The sequence below is a fragment of the Peromyscus californicus genome, unplaced genomic scaffold (genome assembly GCF_007827085.1).
Source record: "Peromyscus californicus insignis strain IS unplaced genomic scaffold, ASM782708v3 Scaffold_16__1_contigs__length_79575227, whole genome shotgun sequence".
In the NCBI taxonomy this organism is placed as follows: domain Eukaryota; kingdom Metazoa; phylum Chordata; class Mammalia; order Rodentia; family Cricetidae; genus Peromyscus; species Peromyscus californicus.
This window is the reverse complement of record NW_026294458.1, coordinates 35,188,109-35,210,200: the sequence shown is the minus strand read 5'-3', so window position 1 is coordinate 35,210,200 and position 22,092 is coordinate 35,188,109.

Below are 22,092 nucleotides of genomic sequence, written 5' to 3'. Positions count from 1 at the left end.
TGGAATTCCACCTTGTAACATGGGACACAGAACATGGGACATTTGCTGCTGACTCAGGAAAGATGAAAATGGACATTAGTAACCAGAGAAGCCAAACACTAGAAATGAATAAGCAAATAAAGGTGAAAAGGTATAATTCAAAGACAACAATACATTAAAAGGTAATTCTAAAAGCTTTTAAAATATATTTACAGTGAACAAAGGCAGAGGAAAGAGAAAAACAGACTCATGAAGGAGAGAAGCAGAGCCAGCAACACAGCCAAGATCCCCCTGCATTGTCTCAGTTTTGCTTCTGAAGCATTGAGCTTATCATATTATACAAAACGATGACATAATGTATGGCGATCTACATCCAGCACAGGTTTCAATAATCACAATGTGAGCTTCCTGGTCCATAGGAAAGTCTGGCCCAGGTGGCACAACTTTTGCAACGTCTTAGGGGAGAACCCTTTCTGCCAGTCATGTGAGCTAATGGCAGAGTTCGGTTCCTTCGGGTGTAGGACTGAGGGTCTTGTTTCCTTGCTGTCTTATCTCATGATATCATTTGCACATTGTAGAGGCCATTCTTACACTTTTTCATCCTCTCCTTGTAGGAGAGACTAATGTTGTTAGATAAAGCCAGTGTAGATAATTCAGGGCAGTCTCTCATTTCAAGGTCCTTAGCCTTCCTCACATCTCTGAAGCCTGCTTTCCATGCACAATGAATCAGTGATGCTGAGGATCATACTTGGGAACTCTTGGAGGCTATTCGGCCTGCTTCTTTGTCCTCTACCTCTGGATAGTTATACTCATCAATGTGCAAAACACATTTACTTCATCCCAAAGACCAATTTCTCATTTAAATTCTCATCAGCTCAAAAAACTCCAAATCTTACCATCCAAATCACATAAATTACCAGAAGGAAAGGTTCTTAGAATAGTCTATCCCGAAGCACTTCTCCACTTCTTCTTCAGAATGTTGAAGCTAATGAATTATCTGCTCTCTAAACATTGTATTGCAAGAAATATGAGATAGTAGCCTTCAAATTTTTGTCTGGATAGTGAATTTGCAGAGAAAATGATTCGTGGTTCTATAGTTAGTTAAGCAAACTCCATGTTGTTTCAGTGTTTTCCATAATCCTCTGAGGTGTTTAGGGCTTGCACTCTACATCTGAGGTTGTCATTCCAGGGGTTCTTCATGTTCCCTGAACAGGAGGGCATGGATGCAGCTGTGGAGATTTAGCAGTGTGTTTTCTTATGTTCTGTCTCCTCTGTTCCTTTCCTTCTTCCCCCCTCCTTTTCTCATTCCCCTGCCTTCCTTCCCTTTCCTCCTTCCCTTCCTCTTCCTCCTCTTCCTTCTTCTTCTCTTCCTCTCCCTCACCTCCCTCTCTCTAATGTGTTACTTTTTAGGTTATCATACAAAGTAATCATTTTCATACATATGTGTCAGTATGCTTTATTCTCATTTGTCCCCTACCCATGGCACTTCACCATGATCCCTGCCCTGTTTCCTTTTTAAGTGTTGTATAGCTACTGTACGTAGGATGAAACATAATGACATTTTCAAGTGTATCAGGCACTGTAAACATCTTCAACTCCTGTTAATTTCTCATGACCTCCTTTCTTCCCACTAGTCCCTTTCTTTTACCAAACGTTCTCTCTCCTACCTTAGAGTCATATGGGAGTGTATGTATGCACATATATAGTCTCACCAGGGGTTAGTTATATTTTGAATCTAGTTTATTTCAGATACAGAATGATCTTTGGGTTCCTCCAATTTCATTCTTCTTTGTAGCTGAAAAAATAATGAATATATATATATATATATATATATATATATATATATATATATATTCCACACTTTCTTTATTCATTCATTCATCAGTTGATACCGAGGCTGGCATGATAGCATGACTATTGTGAACAGTACTATGAAAAACATGGCTAAGCACATGTTTTTGTAGTATGATGGCTTAGATTCTTTTCTCTATATTCTGAGTGTGGTAGTGCTAGATCATAAGGCAATTATGCTTTATTTTTAGCCAGACAAAAAGATAAAATGGTCACTTCATGAGGAAGATATACAATTATAAACAGAGCTTCAAATTGCATATAGCACAATTTTATATAATTAAAAGGAGGAAGAGCTGATTTTACAATTTTCATCAGATATTTAGTCTCTCTCTTTAGTGAACAGAGTGCCACAAAAAACTGCTGTACTTACAGAAGATGTGACCAGAACTACCAGCCAACTTCATTTGATGTTAACTAGATCACAATGTCAAACAACTGTAGACTACACATCCTTTTCATTTATAGTGGTACTTTTATGAGGACAGACTATAGTCTGGACCACTGAGCACCCTCTATAAATGTTTAAAATGCCTTTATAGTTTATTTTAATAAAAGATAATGAAAAGTGACGTAAGCTGTCCCATGAGTCAGCTAAGAGAATAGTTACCCTATCTTTTTATCAAAACCAGAAAGTATATGTGTATCCATAAAAAACAATGTATTTTTTCCTTTGCAAAGGGCTCCAACAGTGAAGGCACCTGGACAGATTGAGTGAACAAAAGCAATATTGCCTTTGTTTACTTATCTTGTTTGTTTACCAGTGCCTGGAAAGTTTGAACATGTAGATATACTCCCCCACATAAAAATTGAAACAAATAAGCTGTTTAACTTTTTCTCAATCACTATTTAAAGAAGATAATTGCAGTGGTTGTAAAGAAAATGGACCCAAAGGGAGTGGCACTCTTAGGAGGTGTGGCTTTGTAGGAAGAAGTGCATCACTGTGGGGGTGGACTTTGAGGTCTCTTTTGCTCAAGCTTCCCTCAGTGAGACAGTCAACTTTCTGCTGCCTTCTGGTCAAGATGTTGCCAGTACCACATCTGCCTGCATGCCACCGTGCTTCCTGTCATGATGATAATGAACTGAACCCCCGAAACTATAAGGCGTCACCTCAATTAAATGTTTTCCTTGTGAGTTGCCATGGTCATAGTGTCTCTTCACACCAATAAAAAAAAAAAAACACGACTAAGACAATAATCCAGCATTTTATCATTTTAACACTGATAAAGTCATAAAAATTGACTTCCAATTAGAATCTATTTGTAAATTATATGAAAGAGCACGTGAACACAGTCCAGGAATATCAAGCCAAAAGCTCCATCTTTTTGAGGCCATTTGAAAACGTATTTCCAATAAAAGATTTTTAAAGTGAGCACACACACACACACACACACACACACACACACACACACACACACACGAGCAACCTTAAATACATTCAGCAGTATATATGTATATCTATGTATGAATGTGTGTGTGTGTGTGTGTGTGTGTGTGTGTGTGTGTGTGTGTGTGTGTGTGTGTGTGCGCGCACGCACTTAGGGTTTACCATACCTGGGATTAGATAAGCTATCATGGAGTTTATCCCTGGAGAAGACTGATTCCTCTTCTCTCCTCAGTCATTAACTGCCTGTAACTCTACATCTAGTGGTGGTATCTTTGAGATTTTTCACATTCTCATTAGCTTATCAACTGGTACCATCATTGTGGTCTTGTTTGGGTGATCATATTATTGAAATTTCATGGGTACAGCTTCCCTATCAATTATAGAAGATAATTATCTAAACATAGATGTCCTGGTTCTCTGGCTCTTTCAGTCTTTCTGCCCCCTGATCTGTAATGTTTCCTGAGCCTTAAATATGGGGGTTGTATTGTGGGTATATTATTTGTGGTTGGGAGCACCATGGTCTGTTGTCCTCTTCATTTAAATTTTTTTAACCTTTTTTTATTTTATTTGTATGGGGTTTTTGCCTGCATGTATGTCTATGTGCTCTATGCCCAAGGAGACTGGAAGACAGCATTATATCCCCTGGGACTGGACTTAGAAATGGTTTCAACCTGTCAGGTGGGTATTGGAAATTGAATCCGGGTTTTCTGGAAAAGCAATGCATTTCTGAGCCATATCTTCAGGCCCCTGTCCACAGCATTTTAACAAGCTGTGGATTTCTGTAGTAATCTCTGTCTGCTACAGAAAGAACCCTCTTATGAGAAGTGAAATTTACACTTATTGGTGAGTATAAGGACAAGTACTCAGAATGATGTTAGAAATTAAACTGTTTTATAAAAGTGACAGGAGTAGGTTTGCCTCTAATTTCCATGTCAGTACTAAGAATAAAATCCTTCCTAATTGGTGGGCCTTAGGTCCAATTAGACAACTGTTGGTTATCCCCAAAATGTAACTGCCACTATTTCACCATTAGCGGTATTGTAGCTGAAGTTTTTCCTGGTTCCACCTGGCTCCCACATCCCATGGTCCCATAGCCCCTCAGACCCAAATGAAAACACAAAGGCGTATATTAATTATGAACTATATGGCCTAATGGCTCAGGCTTCTTGATAGCTAACTCTTACATCTTAAATTAGCCCATTTCTATAAATCTATACTTTGCCACGTGGCTCAAGGCTTGCCGGTATCTTTACATCTTGCTTCTTATGGCAGCAGCTGGCAGCATCTCCTCTGTTCTATCTTTCTCCTTCCTCCTCTCTAGTTAGAATGTCCCACTTAACCCTCTTCTGCCTCACCATTGACCAAATAGCTTTATGTATCAACCAATCAGAGCAACACATATTCACAGAATACAGAATGATATCACTCATCATTTCCCCTTTTCTTTCTATTCAAAAGGAAGGTTTTAACTTTAACATAGTAAAATTACATATAATAAAACAGTTATCAAGCAAGAATTATAGTTATAATATCTAGTCTATTTGTATTTGGCAAAATTAGAGAAGATATCCTTTCTATCCTATATTTGTGAGTCTAAGGTTTTATATATACCTTATCTCTTACATTAACCAAGGAAAACCATAATTATAACTATCTTGTCTTTAACTACATCAAAGACCCCAGAAGGACATATTACCTTAGTAAACAGGAAGTGCATTGTAAGCAACTTCCAAAATCTAGAATGACAGAGACAGCTGGCAGTTACCTGGACAGTTACCCAAAGTTCTTCTTCAGTGTTGGGGCATCCATTTTTTAGCCTACAGGCCTAGAGTCTCTCAGTCTCTTCTCTCTGTGTCCTGTAGAATGCCTGGCAGTTTCTTCTGCAAAGCAGGAACCTGAAGGAATATTTTGCCTTGCAAAGGGCAGTGGTCACCTTCCTATGGGTCCTGCATGTCCAGTCGATACAACATTTTTTCAAGCAGCCCAAGCAAGAACAGTTTCTTGCCCAAATGGCTATTTTGGCCAAGAAGATAAATTCCATTTAGAGTGTCTTCAACACCCATTTTTCTCTTTGAAGTAAATCGGTACTGCCAGGAGCAGATGTGTCTCACTGTTCAGAAAGTCTAAGTTTTTAAAACATTTTAAATGCCATATTGTGTTGGTCTTTGAAGTGTTTGGAGATCACCTACCTAATTGAAATATATCAATACATACTTAGAAAACTTAACTAACCTAACTATATCTGTGATTATCATAGATGACTAATTATTAATCTGTATTTTTTAATTATGCATTACAATTTCAAATGAGCTGTACAAATATAATACCTTAAACAAGAGTAGAAATATACATACAGTATAACAAAAATAACACTAAATTTGTATCAATAAACTAAAATCCATAGTATTGTAAAACATTTCAAACAAGTTGTTGCTCTTTAAAAGTTGATTCAATAATCTACCATTTTATCCTATCATATCTATATCCTATCCCTCATTTTTCTTTAGAAAGATATTGACTATGACCAATAACAATTTGTAACCAATCTCTAAACAAAGCCAAATATCCATAATTCATTTTTTTTGGGAATGTGGGTGTAGTTTCTAGGCTACTTCCTGCTTTCCTGCTGATCGTGGGCACTGGTAGTCTTAGGATCCTGAGAAAATTAAGAATTATAGTTAAATCTTGGCTGTAGCTGTGAGGATGGATTGTCTCAGCCTGTTGCTTTGAAGCTGATTTGAATGTTGGATCATATGGGCCATGATGTCAGAGACCTTTCAGGGGGTCTTGGCTGATCAAACCATGTTAACATGGAAGCAATTCACAGGTTCTCATCTTCTGTGGAAGCAAAAGCAGAACCTCTTTTCCAAAGTAATGTATCCTGAGACATAAATAGATGATAGATAGATAGATGGATAGATAGATAGATAGATAGATAGATAGATAGATAGATAGATAGATATACACTTTATGCAGTGCCTAAATATAGTGTAACCTGAATGGTAAGTTAAAAAATGAATAAATAGGTTTAGTAATTTTAATCTGAATATTCTTAACTTCTCTGAACATACTTAGAATTTTCATGTATATTATCTGTAATTGTCCCATGGATTAATAAAATAAAGGCAGACATAACTGTTATTTTTGCATCAAGAAACTCTCCCAGTCCGCAAGGGAGGCTTTGCCCTGGAGGAGGTGGGAATAGGGAGTGGGCTGGGGGGAAGGTGAGGGGGGCAGGAGGGGGGAGAACAAGGGAATCCGTGGCTGATATGTAGAACTGAACTGTATTGCAAAATAAAAAAAAAGACAAAAAAAAAGAAACTCTCCAGCCTAGGTATATGACAATATACTTGCTTCTCTTTGTCATTTTAGTTTATAAATGTTTGAGAAAAATGGAATTTTGATACATGGTATTCATGATGAAACAAGACGTTCTGATGGAATTGTGTTTTCTTCTATTCTTGGCTTGATATAAAAGCAACCAAAGGACATGTATGGAGGAAATAAAAGACCATCAACATGGAAGGGGTCTTCTCCTTCCATTCTTTGTAGCTGTTTGTTCAAAGTGAGAATCATCTTCCCATAGTAATAAAACTACAGGAGGTTATTGATAAGCAATTAGAAGGGGCTGAGCAATCTCTGATCATAAAATAAACATGTATAGATATTTTTCACAGTTACATTTATTGCCCAAGAAATAATGAAATGAAACCTAGTAAATGTTTTGGCATGTAAATATATAGTCTTCTTTGTTGGAGTATGCACACTAAGTAAAGAATTTTTAAAGTAGGTCAAGAATGGTGAAAAAATTCTGCTTTTTCTCTTATTCTTTCTGAAAAAAAATTTCAAACAACACTTAAAGCCAAATGTCTAGGTTTTGTACACATCAATAGGAACACAAACAAGAAATAGAAAGAACAGAGAGACCATTATTGATCCTCTTTACACAAAAGGAGTTGTTTTCTTTGGTATTGGCTTTTAGAAGTGGTGAAGCCCCCCTCACACACATTCTCAATAAAGAAACCAACAATTCATTGTGTGCGAGCTGGAGCTGCAAGGAATTATTGAAAAAGAACTTAAAAGAAAAAAGCGTTCTACCAGAGTGTAACGCATTTCAAGTCAGACTTATCTACTCTTTTGGATTTAGGCACGTGCATCTTTCACTTTGTGTTCAATGAATGCAATTGAAGGCAAGCCTGCATTGACAATGCCTTGCACCCACTACGTTACTAAAATCCTTTTCTCCATAGAAATATTCGCTGTTCCAATCCTTTTATTCTCTGTACTGCTGTGCCACAAACACCTGTTTAGACTGACACACAATGCCATTTTTGAAAGCCTCTGGAGGACTATTCATTTGAGTACATGTTATAGCAAGGGGAGCAACCTGGCACCCACTGTACAAACATACTCTATCATGTAAACAGTGACATTTATAGTCATCTGAAAACTGATATTTGTGATTCTAAATTTTAAATTAAATTCATAAGAAATAAAATTACTTTGTTCCAAAGACTAGTACAATCTCTTCACCTTCATGGTCGCATCAAAAAAATACATGTAATATATAATGATTAAAATATACATTTCTAAAATCCTTAACATATACAACTAGGATTTTCTTTCATTATACATTTTATTAAGAACATTTTTGTATCCACATTCCTTTAGTTAATATAGAGAAAAGAGAGGAAAGACAGGCAGGTGGAAGATCACAACCATTTCACTTAACTTTTGTTTGGCTTTGACGTGTTTTTCTTTATATCCTCATGTGAGAATTGCATAATTTTCTTAACTATTATAGCCATCACATTTTGCTCAGTATAATTCATACTGCAATGGACTTTTGTACATATGATTTTCTTTTTACATCTGAGTAATACAAACTCTTTGGAATATGGTGGGTGCTCTTTTCTGAACTTCTTTCCTGGTTGAGTTGAATCACAATCCTAATTTAGTTACTTTATTTTAGAAATGGTGACATTAAGGATGTGGCTCGGTGGTTAAGAACACTTGCAACTCTCTTAGAGGATCCTGGTTAAGTTCCCAGCTCTCACATGGCAGCTCACAATCATGTGTAACTCCAGCTCCAGGGGACCTAATACCTTCTTCTGATTTCCATGGGTACCAAGCATTCACATGGTGGACATACATGTAGGCCAAACACTCACAGACACATACAATAAAACAAATCAATATGAAGACATTTAAATATATGTGACATAATTGGACAAAACTGCAAGGAGAAACAAATGAATATGCCATTAGAATCTTAGTACTACTCTATCAGAAAGAGATACATCCACCTAGTGGAAAATCAGTCAGGACTGAGTTCAACTGAACATCTTTCTTTTTTTTTGGTTTTTCGAGACAGGGTTTCTCTGTGTAGCTTTGCACCTTTCCTGGAACTCACTCTGTAGCTCAGGTTGGCCTCGAACTCACAGAGATCCCCCTACCTCTGCCTCCCGAGTGCTGGGATTAAAGGCGTGCACCACCACCACCCGGCTGAACTGAGTATCTTTTAACTGACCTCTACTGAGCTCTTCAGCAACAACAGAACACTAGTCACAGTTCAGGCCACAAAGAAACAGTTGTAAAAATTAAAAATCCTGCACTGTCTGTTCTCAAGGCACAGTGGAAATCAACTAACAAAATGATTTAGCTAGAAACCTGTATCAGAAACACACAGAAAGAAAACAACACAAAGACATTAAAATGTTTCTATCTAGAAAACAAACCAAAGAAGACTAAAGACAAAAACCTGAAAATATTTTGAACTGGAGGGAAATGAAAATACAGTTGTTGACATGTGTGGGATGTAGTGAAAGCAGTGTTTAAAGAACAATTTGCAGCATTCAGTGCAGACACCAGAAGGGGAAGTATCTAAAATGTCAAACCTGAGATGCTGCTTTAGAAAGGTGAAATTTAAAATAAGAAATAAACAGAGAATGTCAACAAAATAAAAAAGATCAATAAGCATTTAGTCAAGCTAATTAGAGATAAGAGAAAAGAACATAAATTATTAATATATAAAATGAAAGGAAGAACAGCATTGCTAACTGCACAGATGGTAAAAGAATAATAAAGGTATAATAGTAACAACTCCCAGTACACTGGTTTGATAACCCATATAAAATGGGCCATTATTGGAAAGGTGCCATCTGCCAATGGTTAGACAAGAAGAAATAGGCAGTCAATATTTATTAAAGAAATTAAACCAGTAATTGACAACCTTCCGGGAAAAAAAACAGATTTAGAGGAATTTGCTGATGAAATATTCAAATTTTAAGGAAGAATCTATTCACTTATCTGCCAATAGTAACAGGAGAGAGAAGCAGAGAAAATATCTTGGAATGAATTCTGTTCCATTACCCTAATTTTAAAACATGCAAGAAAAATCACAACTAATGTCTATCATGATGAAGATGTAAAATACCTCAAAAGAGTATTATCAAATGAAATATAAAATACTATACACAAGATTTATAGTTTTAAGCATACATGACTGTTTTGACATCTGAAAATTAATCAGTATAACTTTAAAAAATCACATAATCATATATGTTGAAATGTGTTTAATAAAGATGTTCATGATAAACAATTCTCAAAATACTTGGAAAAGATGAAAGCTTACTCAACTTGACAAAGGAATTCTTCAACAAGTGTAGTTAAAATAACATTTATTGGCAAAAAATCTTCAAATTTCCTAAGATCAACAGCAAAGCATGGATGTTTCTGTATTTTTCACTGTTGTGCTTGAGGTCTCAGCTTATGGTGTGTGTTAAGAAAGAACAAAAAGGTGCTCATAGTCCACTCAGAGAAACGGAAAAAAAAACCTGAAAAATATCTTAGAAATAAAATATATTTGTTAGGGGGCCTGGAGAAATGGCTTAGTGGTTAAGATCAATTGTTGCTCTTTCAGAGGACATAGGTTCTATTCCCAGCTCCCACATGGCCACACACAACCATCTGAAACTCCAGTTCTAGGGCATCTGGACCATGACAGACACCAAGGATACATGTAGTACACTCTCATACATGCATCCAAAACACCTATACACATAAAGTTTTTAACAATTGAAAAGTAATTACAGTAACATTATCAAAATAAAGTTAATATATAAAAGTGAGTCACTTTATATATGCCTAGCCATGAGCAAATGGAATTTGAGATGATAATCACATTACTATTTATATCAGCACTCTGAAAGTGAAATGTGTAAATATAAATTCATGAATATTTATATAAGAATTATATAAAGAAAAACTATGTAAAAGCCATGTAAGAAACAACTACTCAAAGTTCATATACTTGATGTTTTCAAGATGTCAGTTCTTCCCAAGCTTTTCAATAGCTCCAGTGCAATATCAGTCACAATTCCAGAAAATTCTTATGTGGGCTATTGCTCACTGACCAAACAGCCTGGCGAGAGGAGTCAAAAGATCCCAGATAGTCGACTTCATGTTGAAAGAGAACAGAGGTGGAGAACTAACACTAACTCACTTAAAGACTCACAGCAGAGCTGTAGGAATTGAGGCAGTGTGGCATCTGTTGAAAGACAAACGTGTCAACATAACTGAATAGAGAATCGAGAAACACACTGCATAAACGTAGCCAGATGGTCTTTGACACAGAACCAAAAGCTGCACAGAGAATCAAAGACAGTCATCTCAACAAACGGTGCCAGTCATCAATGTGCAGGAAAAGAAACCTAGACATAAACTACATATGACAAAACAAAAGGAATTGTAACCCTGAATGAAAGTGCAAAACTATAAATGTGTTAGGAGATAACAGTAGGAAATATTCATGACTTTCATTGTGGCCGTAGTTTTAAGATCTAAAATCAAAAGTACGAACCATGAAAGATGGAGCTCATCAACAATTTAAGTTTCTGCTGGGTGAAAACCAACACCAGCTGCTGGGGAGATGGTTCAGTTGACGAAGTTTTTGCTGCACAAGGTACTTAAGTTGGATGCCCAGCATCCATGTAAAAACTCAGACATGGACGTCCATGACTGTAACTCCAGTACTGGGAGGTATAAAGAGGAGCATCTCAGGGATTCCCTGGCCAGTCAGTGTAACTAATCACTGAGCTCCACATTCAGTTGGAGACTGTGTCTCAAAACAATAATGTTAGGAACAATAGAGGAAGATATCTGATGTCTTCTGATGTCCAGACGCACATGCACAGATGTGTGCATGTTCACACACTCACATACCATAAAGTCTGCTGAACACCCAGATACACAAATGCATGGTGAGACAAAGAGAAAACAAGTGTGTGTGTGTGTGTGTGTGTGTGTGTGTGTGTGAGAGAGAGAGAGAGAGAGAGAGAGAGAGAGAGAGAGAGAGAGAAAGAGAGAGAGGGAGGGAGGTGAGATTATCAAAAGAATAAAAGTAAACAAATAAGAGGAAAAACTTATTTGATAAATCACTACTGTCTAAAATACATGCAAAAACTATGGGCAAAAGACTATGTGACAGTTAAGAAAAGTCTAAACTATGGGGACAATAAAAATGTGTAAGTGATTTCCAAGGGCAAGTGTGAGAGGTGAAGAGGCAGAGAACAGAGAGAGAGATGTTAGGGTGGTAAGACAATGATGGGCATGTCACTATCCATTTGTCAAAATCTATAGAATGTACAGCACCAACTCCAACATACAGAGCCAGTGTTGGATAGAGCGATATAGAACCATGCTCACTGATAATAACGAATGTGTCTCTCTGGTAAGGTGTTGATAGTGGACAGGTTTTGTGCGTGTAGAAGAGAAATGAATAGATGAGGACTCTGTATTTTCTGCTCAGTTCTGTTGTGAAACTAAACTCATCCTAAGAAATGAAACTTACTTACTAGAAAATAAAAGGGAAATATAGTACTTCCGTATCTCTGCAGGTGATTGAGAACAATGGAATTTGTGAGACTAAGACAGGTTAAATTATTAGTGTTATAGATTATAATTTAGAAACAAAGAAAAACTCCATTACATAAGAAAATACAATTTAACTTCTAAGAATTACCTAAACAGTTTGTTTGTTTTGTTTTGTTTGTTTTGAGAGGTCTCTGTATGCAGCCCTGGCTGTCCTGGAATTTGCTATGTATAACAGGCTAGCTTTGGTCTCACAGAGATCTGTCTGCCTCTGCCACTCTAATCCTGGAGAATTTGAAAGACACAGGAGGGGTATATGGAAGGGTTTGGAGTGGGGAGGAGAAAGGGGAAATGATGTAATATTATCATCTCAAAACACTTAAAAACAAAAAATAAACAAACAAAAACATCACCTAAAGCAGGTGGACAAGAGGGTTTCTGGGTGAAGATCGAGCTGACCGTTGTGTAGCAGTTTACTCTGAGGCTGAACCATTCCATCCTGATGCAAAGCTCCTTTAAAACATGAAGTAAACAACTAATGATAGCTTCAGGAAGTCCTTGAAACTGATGACATTCACTCAGTTTGGTCCTTCCTTCCCAAGAGAATATAAATAATAAAGACTGCCGAGAATCACTCTGACGAGCCAAGCTGCAGAGAAGTTTCTCAGCCGAGTCCAGCTGACTGTAAGAAACAGAGATCCACAGAACGGCCTCGAAAAAACAAAGACCAGATGAGCTGCCTGGAAGACACTTGACTAACTGAGTCACCTCACCTGAGAAAAGACGCTCCCCCGCCTCTTGAGCTGTCTGCAGGCTGTGCAGTATGCTTAAGCAGTATGCTTAAGGTTTCAAGCTTTGGTGAACTGGAACCTACGCTTGGGTGGGCTGTGGTGATGATGTGTCTGTCTTTGAATCTTCTTCTCCGAGTAAACTCTCACCTATGTTCTTATAAGTAATGGATTCGCCAAGTCTGATTTTGCTGTCATCCGTATTTGTCTTCAGCTCCCTAGCTGGAGTTAGTAATTGTGTGTGTTTTGTGTCTCCGGAGGAAGGTCTGTCACACAACACCAACTAAGCCTGATGACCTGAGTTTGATCCCAGGAATCCACATGGTGGAAAGAGCCGACTCATGCAAGTTGTACGTACCCTTTGATCTCCACACCCATGTAGTGACATGTACTACCCCTGACCTAAATAAATGCAAACAAACAAAAACAACAGGAAAAAGACACCTAAAATATGGGCTAAGCAGGAGCTGGTAGAAGTGATAAAGTTATCCTAGACCAAAGTAAAATAAGATTTTAGTGAAATATTTCTGACTTTCGGAGAAATTGATATTTTCCATTTGAAAAAGTGCTAGTAGAAAAAAGCTGTCAATAATGAAACAGTTCACTGAACTTTAAATTTTGTTTTTAGACCTCCCTTGGGCAGCAATTTCAGAAATCTGACATCCCAGGTTCTTTTCGTAAATGTATATAGATGCTGAAGGTCTGTAGCACGCTGTAGTCAGAAGTATCTCACACAGTTGAAGGGTTATAGCCTTATCCCTAAGGCAGACATCTTTTAAAATTGTGTCTGATTTTCCTCCCTTCTCTGATCTGAAATGTGATTGGTTTCTGAAACTGAAAATCAAGACCACTATTCGTTCATGTCTGAAAGAGATTGCTTGCAGGAACCCCCATAGATACCAAAGTTATGGAAGCTGCATCATATAAAGCAGTCTCGTTTCACAGAGAACATAAGCACTTCCACATGCTTCAGGCCATCTCAGGCTGATTTATAGCACCAAGTACAATGCAAATGCTATGTAAATAGTTCTTACATTGAGTTGTTTAGGGAATGATGACAGGATAAAACATCTGCACATGCTCTGGCAGATGTAGGTTTCTTTGTTGTTTTTCAAGACACTTTCATCCATGGTCTGTTGACTCTGAGGATATAACACCCACAGATATGTGGTGGCACTGTGGGTGTTGTAGCTCTGAGTGAAGGGACTCTGGATGGCTCCAGTGTGGCTCTGGCAGGCCTTGCTCTTCTCCCCTGTTCCTGCTGTGGTGATATATTGTGAACTCCATAAAGCTTACTTGGGGATCAGAGAACAGAGCCAACCACTAAACTAGACATAGAGGATAGGCAGTGGTGGCACACATCATTAATCCTACCATTTGGGAGGCAGAAATCTGTCTGGATCTCTGTGGGGTCAATGCCACACTGGGCTACATGATAGAAACAGAACCAGGCAGTGTTGACACATGCCTTTAATCCCAGGAAGTAATATGGCAGGACACAGAAAGGTATATAAGACATGAGGAAATAGGAACTCACTTTATTTAAGCTGAGGATTTCATAGGGTAAGCTAGTGGCTGACTGTTCTATTTCTCTGATCTTTCAACTTTCACCCCAATATCTGGCTCTGGATTTTTTATTATAAGACATTTTAAGATTCATGTTACAACTGCTTTGCTAAAAATCATTAGATTAGATTCCTAAAACTATCCATCAAGCCTCTTCCTCCTTCCAAGGCTGACTACCAAGGTCCACTTAACCAAGTATTGGAATCCAGCAATCAAAAGCCCCTTTTGGCTCACCTAATTACCATGCCCAATTAAAATGAAATACCTTATCCTAACATAGGGTTTCCCCTGAACCTTTATAAACTGCCATCACCTCTGGACCACATCTGTCTCCTCTCTATCCAGAGGCAGTCCTTTGTCCCTCTGAGGCACATAACCCTCCCCCTTCTCCCTTGTTCTCTTCCCCATCTCCCTTGTCCTCTGTCTCCAGTGTTGGTCTCTTATTCCCTGCCCTCTGTCCCTCTGGGGAAAATGAATCTTCTTTGTGCTGAGAACTTGGCCTTGGGGGTCCTGAGCCGATACTTTTCCTTTCACTGAGATTATGCCAAATGGAGATTTCTTTCTCTCTAGTCATGGCTTCTATTTGCCCTACCTCCTCCTCAGTTTTATTGGTTCCACTATATTATTAAAAATTGTTTTATTTAGGGAATTAGTGACTGTGCTTCATTAGTGTTAAACATACTACTGATGGCATTTCTGTCAATATATGTTTACACATAAAATATATGTTTCTACTCTATTTTGAGGTGTGATTCATCAGTTTGCTTAAAATATACTGATTTGACTAGCAGCTTGGTATTTCCAGGAGCTTTGTGTGAGGCAAGGAGGGACCTTTGGTGGAATATATGTTATTTAGCTTCAATCTTTACTTGGAAAGCATTACCAATAGGATTTTGTAGTAGTACTTTTTCACTGGAACTTCCAGCCTGCAAATAATGACATGTAGACTAATTATTAATTAGGAAAGCTTGGACTTTAGCTTAGGCTTGTTCCCAACTGGCTCTTATAACTTAAATTAACCTGTTTTTGTTAATTTGTGTTCTATCATGTGGCTTTCACCTCTCTCCCATTCTGTACATCCAACTTGTTCCACATTTCAATGGTGTCCTCTACCTCTCTTCTTCCCACGGTTCCTCTCCCTCACCAGAAATCCCACCCAACCTCTCCTGCCTAGCTATTAGCCATTCAGCTTTTTTATTGAACCAATCAGATGCCTTAGGCAGGCAAGGTAAAACAGCAGCATCTCTTTACACAGTTTGCTTAAATATCCCACAACAAGATTTCAACATCCTATGTAAAATTCCTAAAGTTGTGTTAGACTGTAAGTCATTTTTAATTTTAGAATTTAGTTTTGGGGAATCAAGAGATCATTCCGTAGTTTGACAGAATTTTCTTGTCATAAGGTAAAATTTTAAAAAATTGTTTAGAAGAATAGGTAGTTATGGAGACTGCAGTTTGAAGGAAAATAAGTGCATATGCGTGGAACCCGAGGATGCTGCCCTACTGTTTCTGCAGCCCTCTATTTATAACTACCAAAGAACTCTGAAGAATGAAGTGAGACCACAGTAGCCTTATGTGACCTGCCCACTCAGAAATTCTGATCTGAACTATACTTTCAGGGGTGTATCATTGGCTTTCTGGAACCAAGTGTAAAAAGATTAGTGCCCAATAATCAGGCTCCCTATGACATCAGAGAAATAAGTACCCTCAATGAGGTTGTATCAGCTGTGTCCTGAATATGGCAGTGGCATGGGGGTTTTCTCAGCCTGTTCATTGACCTGATTCCTGAGAAAGAATGAGTTGTACTATAGTCCCATTTTCTTGCTGTTGTATTTCTAGAGAACCCCTGCTGCTGAATAAGCAAGACCAGGAAACTGGACCGTCAAGTGGCAACATAGCAACCAATTAGCTGGGCTTTGCACATCTAAAGGAGAGTGTCATCTTTTTACTTTGTGACAGTGGTTCGACAGCAAGAAATATGAGAGGTGAGGTGAAGTGGTGGTGTCTCTGTACTGAGAGCATCCAAAGAGCAGGACAATAGGGACCTTAGAGACAGTGTGGGATGTTACACGCTGGGGTGAATGGAGAGCTGTGGGACCAGAGGCTCCATCTGAATAACAGCACAAGGGGTCAGAAGTCAGCTCAGCCCAGGCAAAAACCTAGCAAATGGGTGTTAAAAATTATCAAACACTTATTGAACTGAGTAGATATTGTCAGATTAAATGATCACATTTAGCTTGATTACTTAAAGATTTTATTACATAGTGTTTTGACTTAGCTACACCTTTAGTGATTGGCAGCATGCTTAAATCTCCCAGGAACCAGTGAGGTCCACAGTCTTACCTAGATGAGTCCTCACACACCTTTCTCAGTTGATGTTAGTCAAATTATTAACCTAGGTAACAGGTTAAGGAGGCTAAGGGTGGGGAGGCTTTTACTCTACAAACTCCAGCAACAAAGTACCACAAGCTGTCTTGTCTTCGAAGTCCTACCGTAGTCCTAAAAGGGCTCAGGGTGTAATAGGTGGGATGCAATGTTTTGGACAGTCCCCTGGGACACCGCTAAATCATTAATGTTTGTCTTCGGAATTGTTACCCAAAGGCACAATGCCGTGTATGTTTTCTAGCCCAAGCTTGAATAGCTGTTTACATAAGAGAAAAATACTTGAACATGATGCCAGGGTGATTTCTCACTAACCTACACAAGGAATTGCAACATCAAGTCATAAAGTGTCTACTTTGTAATTGTAGCATTTTGTCTCCAAAGACCATTCGTTGAAAACTAAACTGCCCTCTCTACTAATACCTTCTATTTCGTATGAAGTGAAGGTCTTCGAGGTAAATAGCAATGGGTGCCATATGCTGGGGCCATTATGATGATGTTGAAAAAAACATGGAAGTTTAAAGACTTGTAGCAAGGACAGTCTGCTGGGTCATTTTAGTAACTTTTGTCATTTGACAAAGCACCTGACAGAAGCAACTGAAACAATTGTTTGTTTGGGCTCATTGGTTGAGCTGTGCGTTCATCATAGCAAAGAGAAAATGGCAGCAGGAACGTGAGGCAGCAGGTCCACTGCATCTGCATTCAGGCTGCAGAGAAGAATGAAGGCTGGTTTTCTCCCTATTTCTCTTTTTGATTTAGTCTGAGAACACGGCCCATGGAATGATGCCACCAGAGTTAAGAATGAGTTCTCCCAGCTCAATGAAGAACTAGAAACTCTCCCACAAACATATCTAGAGGCATGTAGTCTGTGTAATCCTTGATTTTGTCAAATTGACAATGAATATTAACCACCATATTATTAAACTTAAAATTCATTAAATATCAAAAGGGACCTAAAAGAGGAACATCTGGGGCTCTTGAACACTGGAGTCTTTTGCTTTAGGAGGTTTTCTCTTTGGACAGCACAAACATTAGATGAGCAGAGAGAAGTTTTATCTCAAGCTGTCCAGCCATGCATCCTTTAGAATTTGGGTGTATGAGAAAGAAATTTGGGACAGTTGCGAGTGGAATGTGCTCTAAGACAAACTGACCTAGTCTTTATCTTTATTGCCTCCAAGAGATAAAATGATCTGCTGTCCAAGGCTGAATTCACCACCAAGAGTTAAACTGCAGACCCTTCACTCTGAGGCCTCTCCTCTCATCAGCTGGTGGTGAGCCAGTGAAAACAGATCTGAGGCTAGCCACAAAGAGGAGTCCTTCAAAGATAGCCTTCAAGCCGTGGGATGCTTCAGATTGTTTGTTCCCTGACTGACTCCTGGGGCATGGATATTACTGCCCTAGCCCCTGCTGGGGGCTGCAACAGTTCATAGCTGCTGCAGTTTATAGCAGAGCAGTGTGTGAAGCAATGCAAAAATAGACTCTGCTGCCGAGCTCCCTGGATCAGAGGTGGAATCAAAATGTGTCTACAATGAGTTTGTATGTAACAGTCCATCTGCATGTTTATCAGCCATCGACTGGTGCTTAGAAGCTTAAGGAGAATCCTGCGTTATTATGGAATACACGAAGCTGCTCTGATAGGTACATGCAGTCTCCTTTAAATGTCCTGACATCACACATTGAGAGGGACACAGTAAATGCAGGCTTCTTTTTTACAAGAGTCTTTCCTGATGTTTCTGGGCAGCTCTTACATCTCAGTTTCATCATTCACATCCCAACTTCCTCCTTTATTATCTGAAGGTATATATGAATGCTTTCACTCACAGCACATTTTAAACATGTCACCAGATATAAACATAGTATATCAAAGTGGTTCAATCAAAATAGAGAGTACAGAGGTCTAAGGAGGATTTTTTCTTTTAGTATATGCTTAGATTTTAGGAATGATTTTTGATAGATTTACTATGAGTTCCAAATATCTAAATGCTTACCTATTTTCTCAGAAAATAATTTAACTGATAGACTTAAAGAATAGGGTGAGATGGATATATCCTTATTAAAATTCATTTTATTGTTCTGACTTTTTTTATTCTGAGACAGAATCTCTTGTGGTTCAGGTTTGCCATGACCCAAACTTTCTAGGTAGCTGAGGCTAGTCTTCAAATTCTGATTTTCCTGCCTCTGAGTCTAGACTGCTGAGATTATAGGTGTGTCTCATGATGCTTGATAAATGTGGACAAGTTATATATATATATATATATATCCAGGAGAAGCAATAAAACTTGCTAGTGTAAATGTATATACATTCAAAGAATGTTACTCAGCCATTAAGAATGTGTGAAATCTTATAATTTACAGCAAAATAAATAGGAATGGAGAATAGTCTATTGTCATATTTAAAATCTTTATCTGGAATTCCAATTTTTCACTATATAAGAAGTCAAAATTTATCTTTCTTGAGACCAATGAGTAATTAAAAAAATAACCAGACTATTACTATTTTAGTACTATAATTTATGCAAATTACTTTTCATCCCCTGGTTTATAATTCCTGGGATGTTGCAACAAGACCTTCAGGGCTATAATGTGAAGACAACAGTGTGAGCTTGACACTTATCCCTTAGGACAATGATTTCCTGTACTGTAGGGGCCTTAGTTTGGAGGAGGATGAATTTGAAAACATTAGTAGTAAGTGTGCATCTTCAGATGCATTGCAATTCATTTACAGTGTACAGGATACCCATTCTCACACCCTTTTCCTAAGTCCTACCTGATAATCAATTTCACAGATCTTTTTCTGGGTATCATAATTTCTTCTCAGTATTGTAAGAAACAAGTACTCTTAGCCACCCAACCAGAACATTTAATTACAGGGAAACACTCTCTAAATTATCTAATCTAAATTAACAGCACCATCTATACTCAGGCATAAAATTCCTAGAAACATCAGCAGTTCATTGAGTTCAGTGCTCATCTGTTTCCTGTTTATGGCCTGACCTACCTTTACTTGTTTACTCAGCATCCAGGTCTCTTCTGAGTCTTGCTGCATGTGCTAAGCCCTAGAAAGTTTCTTCCAAATTCCTCTATTAAAACTACTTATTCTCTATGTTGACCTGGGTCACCATTTTCCAGTATCTTATTTCTTTCTTCACCAAGGTTCACCTAGGATTGCTGAACATCTCTGCCAATTCTACATACGAAATGTTCATGTTCTCAAATGTTCTTCCTAAGTCACCAGCGAGCAACCCTCCCTGCTCTCAAGTGTCATCTTGTTTTTGAGGTTCTCATGGTGTTTTCTTTGGGGAAGAGAAAATCAGTTCTTCAGCATTCCAGCTTTAGAATTTAGTTACAAAATCAGTCTAATTTGATGTAATTTGAAAGACTAGAGTTGTCTTTGGTAGAGTTACAAAAGAAAGAAACATAGTGATGTGAAGGTCGGTCCCCTATGGGTAGGGCAGCAGTTTTAACTCCTAGGAATACAGGATGGCTGATTGTGACTTCCAAAAGTATGTCTACAGAATCACAGCTTCACAGGGAGTCTGAAGGTCACCTATTTTACACCTTTAGCAGGTAGCATTCTCTTGTGTCTTCGGTCACTCACCTGTGACATAGTTACCTGCACAGATTACCATGCAGCCCATGGTTCTGGCTGGATTTCTCTGTTATTCCCCTCTGTTGTACAATCTGTGTACTGTCCAAGAAAACACAAAGATGATCGCCGTCAGTGTGGGATCCTGTCCAACATGTTTCAAGAGTTTGAATCACAGCTCCATTCTTCTTCGATTTTGCAGGCACCCAGATGGGAAAGACTTTGGTAACCAAGATGGCTACTGCCTCATTTGGCATCAACAAAGGAACAAACTTGTTCAGTTACTTTCCCCCAAGGTGAATTCTTTACCTAAAATGAAGATCTAGGGATGATATGAACACTATAAAGTGTGTGTCTTTGATACAAGCTTAATGCTTTTTGTTACAATTCGACCACTAGAATTAGGGTTGTTGGTAAATGGCAGCATGTGTCTATGTAACAAGCCTAAAACTATATTAAGAAAGTGACTGAAGCCATTGTGTTTTCACACTTGTTGTTGAGTAGGAAATAATTACAATCATGCTTTTTTATGATGACTTCTCCCAGATACACGAGAGATATGAGCATGAAAATTAGATATGTGCACACTTGATTGTTATTCTTTCTGGGATTAGTTGATTTTATCAATTTCTAATATATATACACTTATATAATATATAAATTATATATAAGGTATGTAACACACACATTTCTTTATATATATATATAAAGAAATTGTGTGTGTTTGGGGGGGTGAGGGGCATATATAAAAATGGCATGTATTCATGCAGAGAGAGCTTTTCTTCCTTAGGGATCACTATAATTTTCTGGGAAATGCTGCCATAAGTAACATTCATATTTTTAGAATGCCTTTAGCATAAAAAACCTGCTACATTTTCAAAGTGTCTTTCTTTTATTGTGAAATGAAAATTCTCAGCATTTTGTGTATTAAATACATGTTTGCCTTCACCCACCCCTTCCCCTGCCTCCTGTTTGCCAAGCTCATTATTCTCTGTTCTCCGGCCTCTTCTGGAGTATGAGGTATGGATCTACATCTACAGCAAGGCTATTACGTCCAAGATGTTGAATGAGTCAAATAAGCTTATATCCTACTCACAAACTGTTAAGGCTTTCCAGATTTATGTCTGTTCCTGTAGCTATCAAGTAAAAAACCCAAAAGTTACAAAAATGGGTATACATAGTACTTAAAATGTTGGTTGTTTTCAGTAGTTAAAGTTATCCTTACTATCATAAATTTCATTTTCACAAAAGACCACAAATAGAGACCTCTGATTTTTGAGGCTGAAAAGCAAATGTCCAGTGTCAAGAGCCCCAGGGACAGCATATGTGAGTGAAAACAGTGAAAATAGAATTTTCCAGAGTTTTCCTTCTGTAAATAACTAACTGGATGTCCTTATATAAATAATTGCTTCCCTATGGAATTTCAGTATTATTAGGAATTTCTACTTATTTCAGGATTTTGATTCCCCCAAGGAGTCCACTATCTTGTTCACATAGGAATTTATTCTGGTTTTCCTTTCTTTCCAAAGGAATTCTACCAAACTTCTAGAGAGACGTAGTCACATTCTCTTTGCTTCTCTGATCTGTTACTGTTTTCTCTAACGTAATGGAGAGGCCCAGGGAGAGACAGCCTAGGACACAAAGATAAAGAAAAGAAACACAGTCTCCGTCCAGTCTTATCC